At 35.6% G+C, this 20,429-nt stretch overlaps 2 long non-coding RNA genes across 2 annotated transcripts; both read left to right on the plus strand.

Annotated features, from left to right (window-relative positions):
- Nucleotides 1-9,202: 9,202 nt before the first annotated feature.
- On the plus strand, nt 9,203-11,797 carry LOC140754817 (uncharacterized). The gene is made up of 3 exons (XR_012103708.1): nt 9,203-9,296; nt 10,377-10,537; nt 11,139-11,797. It is a non-coding gene; the product is annotated as an uncharacterized LOC140754817 (long non-coding RNA).
- A 2,767-nt stretch (nt 11,798-14,564) lies between these two features.
- LOC140754831 (uncharacterized) lies at nt 14,565-16,647 on the plus strand. The gene is made up of 3 exons (XR_012103711.1): nt 14,565-14,766; nt 15,625-15,770; nt 16,451-16,647. It is a non-coding gene; the product is annotated as an uncharacterized LOC140754831 (long non-coding RNA).
- The last annotated feature ends 3,782 nt before the right edge of the window (nt 16,648-20,429 follow it).

Below are 20,429 nucleotides of genomic sequence, written 5' to 3' on the forward strand. Positions count from 1 at the left end.
CGCCTGAGGCTTGGAAAAGTATGGCTCCCTTACCACACCCTTTAAACCAGAACACAACAGCGCTTAACACTGCTAATAGGCAGAAATAGCCATAAAAAATAACCATATAACCATATTTATAACGTAAACATGAGCTTTGAATAAACGGATTTTGCAATTAAAAGTTCAGAACAGTTTTCAGTTGCGCAAAGTTTCAGAGCTACTCGACAAATTTGACCCATATTTTTGTAAAATGGGGCGATGCAAGCGATGTGGGCTGATCTCTTTAGCCCATGGCGTTCTATATTATACACTGTGTTACATTTTTAATTGAATAGCTGTAAGTATTTTTAAGTCAACTACTTTCGTAGGGCGCAGGTTACTCGTTACTATAGGCCACCTTTCGAAAGATAGAATCAGTAGGTGATTGTACCGGGGGATGCACACGTATGGAGTTTCTTGCGCCGCTTCTTCTCCATAGCGAAATACCTTCCGAAGCGGTGGTAGTTTGTTGACTTTCAAAAAGTATTCTATATGAATCAATTTTAAATAAATGAGATTTGAATTTGAATTTGAATTTTGAGCGTTCTAGCGTGAAGTATTTTGCATTTCGGTGGAAGGGTGAGGATGCCGGTTGGCTTACATATGACCTTAGTCTTCAGGGAGTGGAGTGGATTTGATTGATTTCTAATGAAATCCTTGTTCTACATGTCGTTGGTTAGAGATGTCCATGGCTACGCAGCTGGGTAGCTGTGATCGCCTTAGGGAAGATGACACCATTTTTTTTTCTTTTCGAGGGGGAAACCTTCAAAAGGTAAAGCTAAAGGCGACATTTACCATATTTTTAAAATTTACTACTTAAGAATCATTTTTTATATAAAACCCCGGTATATAATTTTTTTATAAAGAATGAAGTTAACAAGCTCAAAAGCATTATGATTTTCTGCGCAACGTAGGTACCTTGTGCATATGTGTGTGTTTGCTTTGATATATGTATGATTATACTTGTAAAGGAATAAACTCGTGCATCTAGCTCACACACAGAGTGTACCTGTATCCATATAATAAGGATATTGCAAGATAAAATTCCTAAGTGCCTTCATATTTTTCAGGCTGTAAGATGAGAGCGTACACAGATGTTGTTGTAGGTACTTGCACGATGAGAACCGGCTGTGTTCCTTCATAATATATTTTTATCCTGTTATCTATAAATGCAATATTATCTTTTATTAAATTAAAGTGACGAACAAGCTTGCCATCGGAGCTGTCCATCTGATGGTCGGATGGTAAGTGGTCAAATAAAGGTAACTTACTTTTAAAATAGGAATATTTTAAAAGTAAGGAAATAGCCAGGACAGCCAGGATTTATGGAAATAACCAGGGCCATCTTACCCAGGGATCTTACCAGGCTAGGGAATATAGGGGCCCATGGACACACAAGAATTCAGGGCCCCATTAGAAAGCAATAATAATAGAAAACATAAAAAATCCGATCATATAATACTTAGTTACTTAAAAATTAAGAAGTTAATAAAAACAAAAACACTAAATTTAATTTTGTATTTTTAGTTAATTATCAAAGTATAAATTTAGAAATATTACAAATTCACACACCTGAGAGTCCTTAAAATCGCAAAGGTGTGTGGAATCTACTAATTTGCACTTGACTAACATGGTGGTATATGGGATAAACTCCTCACTCTCATAGGAGAGCCCGTGCCCGGTGGAACAATAATGAATTGACGACGAACTAAATTAAATTGTGAGTAGTAAACTCACAATTTAATTTAGTAGAAGCTACATTTAAAACGTCAAAAGTGTCATTAGTTTTTTAAGAATTCTATTTTTTTCTTTTCCTCAATGAGTTGATTGTTTTGTTGAAAGATAGACAAATTGGTGTCTTAACTAGAGATAATTTATATTTTCCAATGTTTTTTTTATTGTATTATGGTTCTTGTCACCATCAATATTTATCATGCATATGCTTTGGTTAAATGTAGTTTTCATGTAGATTTAAAAGTTTGGAGTAACAAATGAGCATTTACAAGGTGGTAGAACCCTTTGTGGTTCGACTCCGGCGGCACCACCGCCACACCTATTTCTACCTAATAACATTGCTAGGTGCTGCTGTGTTCCGGTTTGAAGGGTGTGGTAAGGGAGACAGATTTTTCCGAGGCGTTCCAACTTAGTCCTCAGGCGTAGCGGCGCATCTGTGGCGGACCTCAGGTAGGAATATCTAATCCTATCTGGGGTTGATTACAGATGTCCATGGGCGCCACTTACCATCAGGTATACTGCACGCTCGTCTGCTACTCCTATATTATAAAAAAAAGAAACAAAATGCAGTCCAACTGAAGGTAAGTGGTCACTATTGCACATGAACAGCCAGCTCAAAGTACCTTCAACTATCTGAACCCGATCACAGATGCGTAGCTACTCCTGAGGAATAAGACTTTAGCCTTATACCAACAAATATGTGCAAATTAGCATTAATCCACTAAATTCTACATTGATTTAGTTTTCCCTGAACGTTATGACATGGGATTTTAAGATTGACTATTTTCCGTTATGTATGCTTTTGCTGAGTTCTAGTATAAAAATACTGATTTCTTGGTATGTATCTACTCGTATTAAACTGGAAATGTGGTACAGTTAGCTGGCAACTAGAAAGGAAAATTGTCATAATATTTCCAAGAACATCATTTACACAATAAATTCCACAAATCATTGAGCTTTTCCTAATTTTATTTCGTCATCTCTAATTTTATCTCTTACGTTAATTTAGTTTTTTTAATCATGATTCATGTTACGATTTGTAAAGATAATACGAAGAAAATTAAATAAATGAGCTGTGCGTCTAGTTCCCAGCTATAACACATTAATCTGTACGGCTCTTGAAATTTGAATGAACATTAATAATCACACAAGATTATTTTAATTTATCAGTACTGATATCTTGGTGTTTTTAATTATGCCTTTAACACTGAAGGAAATGTCGTGGGCCACACTTCTTTAGTTAGTTGGCAGCCATAGATTAGTAAAGATTACTTACTCCTAACAAGAAAATGTACCCAGTTTTGACAATTGAAATAGTTGCGTAAAAAAGTCTCCACGTCTCCGTGCTAAAATGTCCCTAAAATATTTGAAATAATTATTTATTCATTACGTAAATTAGTTATTTATTTGTAAATTTTCTCTAAAAATGATTTTATTTGTCAAGGATTCAAAAAAAGAACTTACTGAAATAAGCTGTTTGTGGCTTCATTCAATTTCAAGGCGGCGAAGTATCTTTACTAATCTATGTTGACAGCAATGACATACATATATGGCATAGAATAATAATAATATAAGCAATCATTACTCTGAGATCTATGGTTGGCAGTTAGATAGTAACATTGTCATTATTGGATATTGTTAGAAAACGCTATTTTATAGCTTTATTGCATATTTTAGTGCTTATTTCGGTACTTTTCACTGGATTTTTTCATGCATTGCGTACTATTTTCTTGATAGTGCACATAATTCGCAGTCTAGTCATAATATTTCCAAAAAGCCAATAATTTAGTCAATAAATGTTTCTTCCGTATATCATTTCGTCATCTCTAATAATATACATTTAACTCTAACGTGTTAGTTTAGATTTTTTGAATCATGATTCATGTTACGATTTGTAAAGATTTTACCAACAAATAAATGAGCCGTGTGTCTAATTCTCAGCTATAACACATTAATCTACACGACTCGAATGATCATTAATAATGATAGCTGTTTATTTTAATTTAGATATTCGGTTTACGCTCTGACAGAATAATCTATGAGAGTTTCGACTATGCTGAGTTTTGACTCTTTAAAAAAAGTTTTAAATCGAAAACTTTATGAAGTAAACGTGGTTTCTAAAAGTAGGAAAGAAAATATTTGTATACTAATGTTCAGCTTATAGTCGTGGTGATAAGGCATCTTGTCTTAGCTGTAATAATGAACCCTTTGGATATGCCTAATGACATAGATTTTATAAATATTAATTATTTTGGGAAGCGGTGACAGCATACAAGTCATGAGCAGTGCAATAATATTGGTTTTGCCACCCGAGGCGCATCTTTGCGTTCCCATATAGAAATTAGTAAGCAAATGTGCACATGTTCTAAGAAGCAATATGATAATCGCTCGAATAAGTCAATAAATATTACCAATAAACTGAAAGATTTAAAAAAATATAATTAACAAATGAGCATGTACATGAGGTGCACGTATTGAGGCGAACTACAAAGGATTCTACCACACTCAAGTTTTGCACATACTTTCTCTACTAAAATCATAAGCAAGTTTCAGTTGAAAACGTTGGTCTAAATAGAAATAATTTATCTTATATTTCCGGAATCTTAAACTAATAAAATACGCAGAAATTCAAACCAAAATATCATCAGACAGATAAAAAGTAACGTAACGATATTTTCGTGAGATTTATTCATTATGTTCAAAGTATGTGCTGATTAAATCTTAAGAGATTCGATAATTACGGTCATAACTCCCCGGGAATGTAAACATTCGGGCGTCAAGGACGTTGTGGAGGCGGATTTCCTACGTTATATACCTATATGAGATTTCCAGTAAGATAGTACCTAAATCACTGATAACAGTCCAAAACCTGGCCTCTGGATCAGGGCGTCTGAGGTTTTGAATTCCAGGTATAGTCCGATCCAAACTGCTAGTCCGCTCTGAAGTTGTTGCGAGCAGGTGTAGTCATACAATTTGCTATGGCGACGCGGTTCCTTTCTATATTCAGAGCGGACTAGCAGTTTTACGCGGACTATAACTACCTCTGATTTTTCAAAATTTATACGTTTTCTTTTTTATAAAATAGTAGTAGAAAACGAGCATGCAATCCACCTGATGGTAAGTGGCTACTGCTGCACGTGGACATCTGTAATCAACCTCAGATAGGATTAGATATTCCTACCCGAGGTCGGCCACAGATGAGCCGCTACCCCTGAGGACTAAGCTGGAACGCCTCGGAAAAGTCTATCTCCCTTACCACACCCTTCAAACCGGAACAAAGCAGCGCCTAACACTGCTGTTATTAGGTAGAAATAGGTGTGGCGGTGGTGCTGCCGGAGTTGAACCACAAAGAGTTCTACCACCTTCATACAACAATGATAACCATGCTTTAATAACATACAATAATAATAACCATGCTTTGAAGCGTTAAGCGTTGGGTAAGCTCTTGGCACAAAACTTTTCGACGTCATGGACTTAACTATTTTCTATATACTTAATTTGGTCATTAACCGTTATCTTTACCAATCAAAATTGGCTGCTTGGTGGAATTTGCTGAGCAACTCTTTGCTGTAGGGATCAGCTGTGATCGGGAGTAGCATAGAAAGGGTTGGTAAAGTTTAATTCTCAGTTTACGCCAAATGGACGGCTAAACAGTCTCCTTTCCTCGTTATTCGTTAGTGAAACGGTAAAATCTGAATTGTAAGTATAGAAGATCTGATATAACCATTGTTTTCATTTACACCTTATTAAATAACTCGGAATTTCTCGCTTCCTATTCCGTAGGAAATTCAGCATAATCATGATATAAAAGCATAAAGGATACGTAGAAAATAGAAATTTATTTGTACATAAATTTGAAGTTATTTATAATATTAGACCATATTTCAATTTTTATAGTTTTTTGGTCACAAACGTTATGGAAGGTGATTTCTGAAATTATAATTCTTTTGGCGCGTTTGTAATAAGATATATAAAAGATTTTTTTAAGACCAACGTCTAAAATCGACACCATAATGTAGTTAAAATAACATGTGTATTGATACTTGCCTTGGCGTTCCTTCGTAGTAATTCATAAGCCCATAAAAAAGACTTCCGCGTAGATACAAAACGTACACTTCTGTCTCATAAATAATTGGTCCCACTATATTTCTTGTTTAAATCGAAAATCTGATACGACAATTTAATTTAAAATTAACACTCTATTAAAATTAATCAATTCACACAAAAGATTCTCACCAATTTGGTATTGTTTTGCTCAGTTCTCAGAAGTAACGTTTACTTTTCTTTGATTATTGAACACTGATCATCGCGAAACATTAATAAATGGATTTCTGATTTTATTGTATCACCAATTCACTTTACTTACTGTATATTTTAGTGTCAGTTTCATATAATAATTGATATTGTTTCAATTAAACTGAATTAATTTGGTTACGCGCGAAAACAAAACGATTTCTTGCAACGGACCGATTCTTTCAAACGGACGATTCCTTTCAACGGTGGACATCTGAAAACTGAACTTCACAAGTCCGGAACTCGAAATGAATCATAAAACATCTTCCGGAAACCTCACTCACCTTTTCGGTATGCGTTTGCAGGCATTCCTTTGCATTTGTCACTAAGCACTTCACTACAAAACTAACACTTATATCTTTAATTTAGTCACTGGGTATTTACTTTTCGTTGTATTTTCGTTTGGGGTTTTGTAATAATTTGAGAAATGCGCTGGATGGGAAATGTTCGGTATATTTAGACCGGCGCGTGGCGCACGCGCTCGCGCTAGTGATCCCGCCAGTGCTGGAGCGTAGGGACTCCACTTGTCCAGTTAGAATTATCGATATTGCTTTCCTGTTTTCATAGTTGAGTGGAAATTTTATTAAGACGGATATTGGAATATTTTTAGATACCAGTGGAAGTACTGACCCGATTTAATTGTAGATTCCAGAAGGAATCAAAGGTAATTAAAATTACAGATTTTTATAGATTAGTACAATTGCGGTCAGTTAAAACTTAATTAAAACTTGAAATGTCAATGAAAGTCATGAGTAAAATATATAGCTTTTTTATTTAAATATTATACTTAGTAAGTATCTATTATGTTGTTGTTTTATTAACGTGACTTTTATACCGAGATTTTGTTGAATCATTGCTTTCTTGACAGATAAAAATCGGAAACTTTTTATTACATAAATTGTTATTAAATCGATATGAAAGTCACTTGACTTGGGTATATTTTTTTTTGAAGGAGAGCTCTTTTTGCATAATGTCGCAAACGTTAAACTTATTTTCTTTATTTATGTTCTACTAGCTGATATAAATTAAAAAACATTAAGGGTGAACAACCGTCATCACTTAGGGGTATGAAAAATAGATAGTAGCCGATTCTCAGACTTACTGAATATGCAAATAAAATTTGGTGAAAATCGGTAAAGCCGTTTCGGAGGAGTACGGTAACTAACATTGTGACACGAGAATTTTATATATAAGATTGTAAAATTCGTATTGTGTAATGAAAATTTTATTAAACATGCACAAGAGTGTATTAGAATTATTCAGTGTCGTATCGAAATCGATAAACTCCATCGACATATTAAAAACCCTATTTGTTTGAAAGCTCCAATCCGTATGCAGACGCGCAGTCCGCCACATTTCATGTTAACATTAATTTTTATTTGATCGCCAACAATTTTCTATTTTATTACCAAAGCTTTAGGATTCATAATCTTGCTCAAAATGAAAATTACGAAAGAGAAAATCCTACAAATTTACGTATTAATGGTGAGAACTTTGCAATATACTCATAAATGAGTTGATTCTTTTATAACACGGTTTATGTTCTTTCATTAATTATGTCGATCTAAAATAAAGTTAATGAAAACAAAATGATTTGACGCTTCTTACTAAGTTTATTAAACCCCAGTAGACAGTCCATAGAAAAATATTCAAACAGGAGGACCATTTTTTAACAAACTTTATATTCCGAGAAAGCATAGATGAAGATCCCTTTTTTTCACCCACAACACCTATCTTGAAGTCCTTTGTTTTCAACCCATGCTACTCTGGGAGGGACCACCCATTAACAAAGTTATATCTATGTCCATAATCGCTATACAAATTCTTTAATTACATTATAAGCACTATGAATTAGAATTAGATCATGGAATTCATTTCCGCCTCATATTGGTCTCGTTAAAACGATAAGTAAAAGAGCACTATTTATCTCTTTCATAATTAGGTATATATGTATATTTATATATTATGTTTACATATTAATGTATATATTATGTGTGTTTATTTTTACATATTTATATGTCTATAATACTTTATTTATCTTATCTATCTATTTTGTGGACACTATGTTTGCCTATCACATAAACTTTCCGACCATAGGGGCTGCTGGAACTACTACTATATATCTTTATAATGCCTTTTTATTATGTCTCTGAACACACACATTTGTAAATAAATAAATAAGTACGTATAACTAAACTTCCTCTGATGTACCTATGTCTGCCTCTGCATCTCTTTAGGCATTTTCATTCACTAAAATGCTCCATTATTTTCCTGGTATTTTTAATCTACCAAAACGGCCGGTTAATGCGTTCGCAGCCTAAACTATGTCCCGGTTAAGCTTAACAGGCCGTTAAACCAATGAAAACGGCAACGTTTTATGGCAACGTTTTGAATGTCTCAAAATAGATCCAAATGTTCCAACTCCATCTCGTAAATCAGAAACTGACTTCCTTTTTACGTTGGAATCTTAATTCTGAAAAATTTCATTCATTTATCATCGCTCGTACTATAATTAGTTTCGGATTTGTCAGTGGCTGATTTATAGCCCTTTGTGATACGACTCCCGAGACACCACCGGCACACCTAGTTCTGCCTATACTCGTAAATAACAATGCTACGCGCTGTTGTATTTTTTATTGTATATATATAGCGAACAAGTGTACAGTCCCCCAGATGGTAAGTGGATAGTGCCGTCTATTAACATCTGTAATCAACCCCAGGTGATAAGATGTCTACCTGAGGTAGGCTACAGATGTACTCATGAGAAGTAAGCTGGATCGCCATGTAAAAGTATATGTCGCTTACTACACCTTTCAAAGCAGAAAATAACTAGGCTTACCACTGTTGTTATAGAGCAAAAGAAAATTCTTATTCCGTGTCTACAACCTTCTACAAAACGCTTTCTACACTCACAGCCCCACACTAGGGTTCCTTGTGTCGTGGATGACATGGACACCCACATAGACAAATACATAAACACCCAGACCCAGAAACAGAAGTCTAAATTCATCATTTAGATATCTGTCTGACCGGGGATCGAATCCGGGACCCTCTGCGCGTCAGACCGGGATGGTGACCGCTCCGCTGTATGCTATTTGATTAAGACTAAATAAATGAGGTTTAATTAATTCTGCTTTGCTGGTTATAATTATTAGACAAGTTCAAACTAACTTGACTCGTTCCATCTGACTTATATATCATCTATCAAAATTCTGTACGTCAAACAAACCGGAAAATACAAAATTCAAGTAAGTACTATTTTTGTTAAGAATAATTATAGATATACACAAGCTGAAACGGCTAACGTTGTATTGTCATATAAAAAATTACTCAGGGGGCATGAAAAATAGATAGTAGCCGATTCTCAGACCTACTGAATATGCATATAAAATTTGGTGAAAATCGGTAAAGTCGTTTCGGAGGAGTACGGTAACAAGCATTGTGACCCAAAAATCTTAAATATAAGGTAAATGAAGGAATGGCGGTGTGATAATAATCATACCGGTCTGACGCGTTGAGAGTTCCGGGTTTGATCCCCGACCAGACAGATATCTACCAAAAAGAGAACTCTGCCGTGATAATTATGTTGTTCAAAATGTGGGCAAGAATAACCAGCAGAATATATATGAGCCATAGCCAGTAGCATTAAAGGGAAATATAAAGAAATATCGCTTCTTTGCAAGAATAATAACACAAGTAAAAAAGGCAATTTTCCAGGAGAGCCAGTTTAAAATTAAACAAGGGTTTTGTTTCGAAATCCTTTATTTAAATGAGAATTAAAATAATGATAAATACAATTATAAGTAGTTATTTATACCTATAACCACGGTACTGTTAGGACACATTAAAATAGGAAATATTTGGGATTAAATTGTATCTTTAACAGAAAAATGAATTTTGAGTTGTGCCATTATTCTTGCAAAGAAGCAATATATTGCCTTTGTTTTTTATCAAGAAATCGTTTTTCAGGCAAATGGTGTGTGTTCAGGCAAATTAAAGTGGTGTTTTAAAATAGGATTATAATTTACTGTATTTAAAGTTATCAAAATGAATTTTTTATAAGTATTTGCGTGTTATGTTATTGATGGAACTTGACCCAAGTAAAAATATAATTTATTGAATAAAAATGTTTACGTAATTTACAAGTATTGTAACAGGCGAATTTGTTGTACTTATCCAATATACAAAAAAACCGTTAACTTTTACAGAAAAAATACACATTTTTAACTTCTCAACTCCTTTTTTTTTTGTTGTTCTCCGCGAAACCCTCGAGTGCTGTTTAACAGCAATATAAAGTTCTAGGAGGTTTTAGCTAGGCGTGTCCCCAGATGTCTGCTGCCAGTCATGCTGCTCACATGATACCATGGGCTTGCTGCGCGACGCTCTGCTGCTCCTCGCCACTCTACTAGTGCTGCTGTCTGCTGCCTCTGGCTGCACCAGGAAAGTTTACATCGCTTGCCGAAAACCAGCGCCGTGTGGCAAGTGAATGGTATGCTAACATTTTTACTTCATTAGTAGGTTAGGACGGTGGTGGACTCTTTGTGGTTCGACGGCACCACCGCCACACCTATGTCTGCCTAATAATAGCAGTGTTAAGTGCTACTGTGATCTGGTTTGAAGGGTGTAGTAAGAGAAATATACCTACTTTTCTGAAGCATTCCAGCTCAGTTCAAACTTAATAAACATTTTTAGGTCCATAAAGATGCACTAATTATGACCTGCCAACTGTTATTTCCCATTGATTGACACCGAGTCTCCCTGTAGACTAAGAAGGTATAACATTATTTTCTTCAGTGGAAAAACAGACTTTGACTAATTTCTAATTTAAATGTAGACTTTTTCGGATTATTCATCAACCGTTGGAAGCCTTTCTGACAGTATAATTCAATAAGGAACCATCGCTCCTCCTATTCTAGCATGAAAAAGTTCTTGCATTTCCATAAAGGTGTGGATGCCGGCGAACTAACGTTCTCAGGACTCTAGTCTGTTATAAATGTTCAATGGCGGCAGCCGGCAGTTCAATCTTATAAAAATATCTTGACGACCAATTTTTTTACCCCAATTACTCACATGCGAATTCTTTGTTTCAGACAATATGGGAAAACTGAAACTAATCCAACTCTACATTCTACTCTTGGCTCTATTCTCTGTGTTCGCGATAGGTAGCGCCTGTTGCAGGAAGAGCATACCTTGCGCTGGAAAGGCACCATGTCGGCGGGGACCCTACAGGCACTAATGATTACCAATGAGGAAAATCTGTCGTCTACCACCATTTCATCAAAATAGAATACAAATAGACGAAAACGAAATTGTCATCTCCAAGAAATTTGTTTCAAGACTGCAAGAACTTTCAAATGTGATCTGAAGGAATTTCTGTTTAATCACTGAATACACTACAGCGACCGACGATTACCAGTTAAGAAGTGAAACACTTTCTTCATGACTCACTCTTCAAAGATACTAGGAGTGAATGAAATGATGAAGATCTTAAATCGAGTTGACGCTAGAATAATTTGCTTTACAATCTTGTAACAACTCCATTTCACAAAGATTCACTGACTGTTATAAAAGAATCGTGTTTATTAGTGATGATTCGTGGCCAGTCACTTATTATCCGTCATCTTCTCCACAAATCAATTGTGGAAAGGATCCTGCAGGAACTGGTGAAGCAACTATCGATAACCATTTAAAATAGATTAATGGTTATCATTGATCCATGTTCCTGAAGCTTGTGTCTGGTAAATTCATCGGTGAAAGGAAAGACCTTGCTCCAATTTTTCAACTTTTCTTAGACTCAAAGGTGGTTGTGGATATGCCTGTAAAATCGATGGGATCGTTTGTGACTAAGTAATTTTCCAAAATTGACAGAATGTACGCTGCTCTTATTTTAAAACCCCGTATCTGGTCTCCTGTATCAATCAGTTCTGCTTTATCAAATTCTTTCATTGCCTTTTCTTCTTAGTTTATTATGTAACTTTTTAAACTTTGTAATAAACTGTTAAAATTATTACTTGTTTTTTTTTATTATTATTTAATAATATCTAATATGTTCTTTTTTGTGATCAAAAAGTGTTGAATTGGGTCAAGTTCCACCTTTACGTAATGTTTTAATGAAAAATTTGTTTGTTTGCAGGTTTATTTTGTTTTGACCGTTTTTATTTTGGTGGAAAGACTCATTTCAATTCTTTTCGTTTACAGAAAGAAACGCCCATGATGTACACATTTATGAAGACCCAGACGGAATAAAATATAAGAGAAAATTGTAAAAACTAAGTGTAGGTATGCATTCACTGAAGTATTACAAATAATAACACTACCTAGGTTAACGTATATAAGTCAAATTACCTTTACATACACTAATAAATTTATGGAGAGCTTTTAGGCCAATAATTTAAGCGGAGCGATTTAATAACGGCTACCGAGCGTCAAACAGTTGTTTTATTCCAAAACTCACGGGACTACAATTTTATGCGAAAGCGTCTGAAATCTTGGCAGATTCGCTCACGATTAGAACTACTGCTACTAAATTAAATTCCCAACTACCTGTTACCGGTCTTTTATACTACGCTTTAGCATTAGACATGTAGTTTTCCCTACAATGTTTTCCTTCACAGTTAGAGCAAGATCACGTTTTAAATCGATGTTTAAAGAGCAAGTCGGTATTAACATTATAATAAAGGCTATTTATAGAATGGTTTAATTTCCTACCGGAAGACCTTTTTTCGGCTTTCGATAGGAAATGGCGCCTCAGGCGGCTAAAACTACGCCACAAGTTAGATAGGTACTAAGCAAAAATTTCACCGACATATAAACTAAATAATTAAAAACTGCTATTTAAGTAGTCCACTGTTTTTCTCTATATCCTACAGGAATAAATATCAAAATACATTGTATTAACGTATAATGCTGATACCTTGGGGCCGGCTTCTGCTGGTTCTGTTGTTATTTATCCAGTTAATCCAAGTCGTGGTATCCTGTGGAGGGAAGAAGAGAGTTGTTTGTAATCCTGAAAATCCGCCGTGCAGGAAATAATTGTAAGTTGGTCCTTGATCACTTTATTACAAAATACCGAATTATGACTACAAATTAAGGTTTAAAAGGAATCAGTAAATATTACGTGGTCGCCATACTGGTTTACGTAGAGGATTCAATTCTTTATGAAGCCTTGGGACACTATTCAAACCTGAACACTAGCATTAAATAGGTCGATGCCTCCAACTGTGAACCTCTACCAAATTATTTTTATATAGTAATTTCTTTTTCATCAAGAGTCTTTCCTCAGACTAAAAAGGCTCTAGTCCACCAAGCTGACAAAAAATAGCTAGTAGATTTCACACACGTTTAAGAAGGTTTACCCAACAATGATCTTAACCACGTAGGTTTCCTCACAATGTTGTCCTTCTCTCGTATAGCAATTGATAAATAATTATTTTTAAACACACACTCTTTGATAAACTCGTGCTTGAAATTTAGCCTGTTTGATTAATACACATGCATTTTGAAGGTGGTAGAACCTTTTGTGGTTCGACTCCGGCGGCACCACCACCACACCTATTTCTACCTAATAACAGCAGTTTTCGGCGGTGCTGTGTTCCGTTTTAAAGGGTATGGTAAGGGAGACAGGCTTTTCCGAGGCGTTCCAGCTTAGTCCTCAGGGGTAGCGGCGCATCTGTGGCCGACCTCAGGTAGGAATATCTAATCCTATCTGGGGTTGATTACAGATGTCCATGGGCGGCAGTAGCCACTTACCATCAGGTGGACTGCATGCTCGTCTGCTACTCCTATATTATAAAAAAAAATACATACCTTTTGTACCTAAATATGAAATTGATGTCGTAGTTCGGCCGTCAAGGTGGTTATGGACAAGGAGCTGATGCAAGAGCTGATAGTGCTGATAGTGACTCTCGTGCTCTCCTACCTCGAGACCTGCTTCGCGTGCACCCGCGCTAGATACGTCACGTGCGACGAGGATAGCCCCAAGTGCAGGAAGTAAAAGTTTACAAGTGAGTATAAATATCTGTTTCATCACGCCGAAGTAGTGAACGACCATAGAGTCAACCTAGTAAGTGCTCTTTTGTAATCAATTACAGATAGTGGTCCAAAATTGAGGTGGTATACCCTAATTTGGATATATGCTTTGTTCCTTTTAAGAATTAAGAGCAGAATGTCCCGTGTAAGTTTGTTTTTTTAAACTCAAATCAAAACAATAGCGCCTGAAAATGCTGTAATTAGACAAAAATAGGTTTGGTGGTGCTCCGCCCGAGTCGAACCACCAATGGCTCTACCACCTTCAATATAATAAGGATTTATTTGTATGTAACTGAAGTTAAGCGTTGCTGTGTTCTGGTTTGAAGGGTCGGTAAGAGAGACATAGTCCTAAGAAGTCAGGTGCATCTGTGACCTACTTCAGGTAGGAATATCTAATCCTATCTGGGGTTGATTACAGCTGTCCATGAGCGGCAGTAGCCACTTACTATCAGGTGGGCTGCACGCTCGTCTGTTATTCCTATATTATAAAAAAGACTGATATTTGGTCCTATTTGCAGTAATATGCCATTGTTGAATGAATTCGTGTTGGTGTTCCTCCACATCGTGATATCGATGCTGGACTTGTCCAAGGGCTGCAAGCGACAGCGACGCCACTGCGGGGACGGGGCTTGCTTCCCCTGCAACGAGTTTGGAGGGCCCAGGGTTAGGGGCAGGGCTCTTGTGCAAAGGGTGATCCGTTTTTATATAATTGTTTTATGAAAGTAGAATTGTTTTGTGCAGGGGGCCTACCACCATCTTTTAACCATCATAGTTCAGGAAAGTTTTATTTCAATATTGCATTAATATTATTTTGTTTCTTACCACGACCTTCTTAAAACATTATTTTCAATGTATGATTAAAATAATATTGTGTTAAGAGATGGTATTAACCCCCCAGGACTACAATTTATTCTGGTTTGGAAGATGTGGTAAAGTTGACTCTTTTTGGGGATATGGAGTAGTCATTGAGTAGGTATGCAATCCACATTTAGTATGATAGTCATCTCTTATGTTAGTCAACAAAGCCTTGTTGTATCTGCTACTAATTGCCTTCATTCCGATTTAGTCTTCAGGAGAATAAAGCAAGGTAAGCTTACACAAGATAAAGCACTTCAATTTTATCAACAAAGCTAACGTAGGTATTGTGTTATTTATATATCTATTTATTTCGATTACAAAAGATTAGAAAATATACCATCAAGTATTAAGTCCTACGTACAAGCAGTGATAGCCTAGTGGTTATGAAACACAGCCTTTCGGTCGAAGGGTCCGAGGTTCAAATCCCAGGCACGCACTGCTGATTTTTCAAAGTTATGTGCGTATTAGAAATTAATTGCCACTTGCTTAAACGGCGAAGGAAAACTTCCTGAGGAAACCTGCGTACCTGAGGGATTTGTTAAAAAAAACTCAAAGTTATGTGAAATCTAACAACTTCGCCAGCGTATGGCCTTATCTTTCTCACTCCCTCTAGAGACCCGTTCCCAGCAGTGGGACAATAATGGGTTTATGATGATGATTAAGTCCTCAATGTTTTTATACATGTTGCAGAAATGATGTACCCTAAGATCATCGCGGTGGTCTTCTTCCTCCTGTGGACGCTCGTAGCTGGCTGCGGACGGAAGCAGCGCTGTCCTAAATACTGCCTGCCGTGCACCTACAAGGGACCTATCATTGAAGTCTTATATCCTAAACCGGTATTTTATTTTTTTATAATATAGGAGTAGCAGACGAGCATGCAGTCCATCTGATTGTAACTGACCACTGCTGTATCTTCTATCTGACATACTTTAATCAACCAGGAAAGCTAACAAAAAAAAATCAATATTATTTTTAAAAGTCAAAGACACAACCAAAGACTACGTCTTGTTATAAACATATAGAACTCCGGCTAAACATGCCTACCAGAGACCGGCCATAGATGCGTTGTTATCTCTGGAGATTAAATATTAATTCAAATATTAATTCAAACGTCACGTATGTCTTACTACAGCCTTCATACAGAACATAGCATTAAGACTGTTATTATCAGTCAGAAATAAGCGTGTTCTGCCTCCGAGATCAAACAGAACACAGCATTAATTAAAGACTGTTATTATTAGTCAGAAATAAGTGTGTTCTGCCTCCGAGATCAAACAGAACACAGCATTAATTAAGACTGTTATAATTAGTCAGAAATAAGTGTGTTCTGCCTCCGAGATCAAACGGAACACAGCATTAATTAAGACTGTTATTATTAGTCAGAAATAAGGGTGTTCTGCCTCCGAGATCAAACAGAACACAGCATTAATTCAGAATGTTATTATTAGTCAGAAATATGTGTGTTCTGCCTCCGAGATCAAATCAGTTTTTAAATATATTCTTTTTTTCATTTCAGAAAAAATAAACGTAATAAATTGTCAAACGATATCAGTGACACGGGGAAAAGGAAGAAAAGTAAACATTTAATATACATGGCGCTGGAACTCTAGAAAACAATGTGTAATTTAGGATTCTTTTGAAATGTACTGTGTTACTGGAAATATTTTTTTGTAATAAAACAAGTTTTCGCTTAGAATGACGTCACTAAGATAATCTTGCATTGTCATCCAAACTAGAATATAAGTAACAAACCAGTATATGAAAGAATTTCAAGTCAATCGATTAAGGTTAACTGGTTTAAAGTTGCAACATTTGCAGGATATAAGGTATTTTGATAGATACCTAAATATAAAGATGGTAGAACCTTTTGTGGTTCAACTCCGGCGGCATCACCGCCACACCTATTTCTGTCTAACAACACCAGTGTTAAGCGCTGCTGTGTTGTAGTTTGATGAAAGAGAAATTATTTTCTGAGGAGTTCCAGCTTTGTCCTCAGAGGTAGCGGCGCAACTGTGGCCCACCTCAGGTAAAAATATCTAATCCTATCTGGGGTTGATTGATGTCCGTGGGCGGCAGTAGCCACTTACCATCAGGTGGACTGCATGCTCGTCTGCTACTCCTATATAATAAAAAACCTGCAAATCTGCAATCTTTTAATGACTTTTGACTTACACCCTATTAAATCACAACACAACCACGATCTCTGTTAAGACGTAACTAATCAGCCTATATTTGAAAACAGGAAAAACAAACAACTAATAAAATAGTAATTGCCAATATACTTTATTTACACTCCGTTACAATCGAGTCTTATTGAAATTCTAAGGTAATGGAAACCGCCGGATTGTACCTGGGACCGCCGAAACACCTGAACCACATTACAGATGCGTTATTAGCAAGACCACACATTTATTTAATTTTTAGAAAATGAGGATCATTTATTATTACAGATTTTCATTGTACCGTAATACCGTAGCAAGCAAAATTATATTTTGGTATACAATATTATTGACAGACCCGAGAAGTATCCACCATGTTACGAGATATAAATACGGTACACGTTATATGAGAAAATATTATTTTATCAGCTACATTATTTGATGCGTTCAATGTTCATATCAGTAATTATAAACAGGGTCTCTAAAATCATGCTCGCTAAAATGATTTGAAATTATCTTCAAAGTGTTCATTACAATTCTTCTTATAAAGAAGACTTCAAAGACTTAGGAATTGACATAAAGACAAACTCCAAATTTATCCATCACAAAGCCTTTTTAAGATAGTTTACATAAGTAAATTTACATAATTTAACTGATAAAATAAATAAAAATGTTGTTGAACGGAGTAGGGGATCCCTTATTCTTATATATAAAATTCTCGTGTTACTTACCGTACTCCTCCGAAACGGCTTTACCGGTTTTCACCAAATTTTATATGCATATTCAGTAGATCTGAGAATCGGCTACTATCTATTTTTCATACCCTAAGTGATAAGGGTTGATCACCTTAACATTTTTTTATTTATATGGCAACACAACGTTTGCCGGGTTAGCTAGTATTTTTATATACGAAGACGTTGAAGTAAGATTTAAAAACAGTTACGATTTTTTATAAGTATACCTGTAATGTGTTTCACGGGATAAAACCATACAATGCCACACAATAACCATCTATATAACTATACAATGTTTATACAACTAGTTGGACTTTAAGACAGTGTTAGTTTAAGATATCCTTAATAGGCCAACCTCGAGCTCCGTTCAAACCAACGCGTCCGACACACGAGCGATAAGCGATTTATGAATGGTATGATTTTTCACATTAAAATTTTGACAGAAATTATTTATTTACGCCACATCGTAAAGAAACACTGATAACATTTCTAAACTATTATTAAACTAACAACTAAAATTTACTTCAACATTTGTAGTATATTAACATTTTAATAAAAGCTGAAAAGAAACCATTTAATACAGCGTTGATTTCAATAGAGCTTTTTACGAATGTCAATTGCCTGAAATTTAAAATGTAGATGATACGCTTCGCCTAGAAGACAATAGGGCGCTTTGGCTATCACGCGTGTCCGCTCGCACGCGTGTTATTTACATTCAATCGTTTCATACACGCAGATGGCTCAAGAAGAGATTGCAGCGCAAACACGTGCGACAGGAAGAGCGGCCTAAATTTTCTTAATTACAAAAAACCTATGGTAAGATCGAATGTAAAATTGTACTACGGGAGATTAATAAGAGATGTTGAGAACAAAATAAAATAATTTATTTCTTGTTCATATGTATTGCGCTGTAAGGTATGCTCTAGGCCTAAAGTTATTAACTCGATCGTGCCCAGCAATGGGACATTCATCATCATCGAATTTTATAGCTGAATTACTGAGAATTACAAATATTTGCCGTATAGATAAAGTACCATAATACCCACAATCCAACCATAGATTATTGTCGAATAATGAATCAAAACTTAAGATACCTATTTAGTTGGGAACCATTAACAATTTAATCTATATATATTTATTTAATACGTTTAAAAACAAAATGCAGTTAGTTAGTTGACGGTACATCTAAAATCATAATAACAACAATCATAAGAGTAAATTATGAACAAATATAATAATATATTTATGTCATATTGATCGTAATAGCCGCATACAAAAGTCAATACATGTACTCACACAAGTCCGCGCCAAACTGCTTGTCCACTCTGAAGTAGTTGCAAGCAGGTGTAGACATACAATTTGCTATGGCGACGCGATTCATTTCTATATTCAGAGCGGACTAGCAGTTTTACGCGGACTATACACACATTTATATGTCAATATTTATAGCAATGGAGGACTGACAAAGATGGCGCCACTGTATGTGCTGAACTACCCGCAATTCAATTTCTTTTTATATCAGGTCAAATATTTTGACCCCTATGGGTTCCTATGGGCATAGGTCAGCCGTACCCATCGTTTGGAATATTGTCAATAATTATCTCGCAAAAATTCAATAATATTGACAATACATTATCATTGTCAGTGGTATTGAGTTTGTGGACGTACATACGTATCCGTTATTTCAGAAAACAATACGAAACCAAATATTTTTTGTATTAATTTTTAGTAATATTTTATACAGTTGGTTGCTTGGTTTATCCGGCATGCGTGCAAGTAGCTTGTATTGCACGCATCTATAACACAATGCATATTTATACGTGTGTTACGTCATAGACATTGCTTCTTAGGACTGTCAAATCCCTTTACACTTGAAAGTGCCGTCAAAAACTACCCAAGCAACGCCTTTTTGAAAAATACCAAGTTTCCTACAATAACGGACACGTAAACAAACCCAACTCCAAAATAAAATTACTCGTCATTTTCCCCAATTCGAATCACAAATAAGAAATTTACATAACAATACGGACTAAAATTGTAATACTTAGTCTAAAACTGTATTGCTTCGGTCGTTAACAATTTGTCTAACTTTAATTTTCTATTCACATCGTAATAGTAATAACTAAAATTGTAATGTTCGTTAGTTATCAAAGGCACGGTAATTGGTGTAGACGCTCCAACGAGCATGAACAATATACAGTCAGCTTCAAAAGTAGATGAACATGTTTCAAATATATACCCAAGCGTTCATAAAGTCAAAAGCATCAAAAGTAGCTGAACGCCGTATACATCAAATAACTAACGTCACTAGTATGATTTTCAATCTTCAGCTACTTTCAACACTTTTTTCATAATATAGGAGTAGCAGACGAGATGCAGTCCACCTGATAGTAAGTGGCTACTGCCGCCCATGGAATTCTGTAATCAACCCCAGATAGGAGCAGATTTCTACCCGCGCCGCTACCCCTGAGGACTAAGCTGGAACGCCTCGGAAAAGTATGTCTGATCTGAAACTGTAGTGTTCATCTACTTTTGAAACTTCATGACGTTCATCTAATTATGGTGCTAGTTATGTCCAGCTACTTATGAGAGCTTAGGTATT

The sequence above is a fragment of the Epargyreus clarus genome, unplaced genomic scaffold (assembly GCF_041222505.1).
Source record: "Epargyreus clarus isolate Ecla_fem2 unplaced genomic scaffold, WU_Ecla_fem_2.2 ptg000031l, whole genome shotgun sequence".
Classification (NCBI taxonomy): domain Eukaryota; kingdom Metazoa; phylum Arthropoda; class Insecta; order Lepidoptera; family Hesperiidae; genus Epargyreus; species Epargyreus clarus.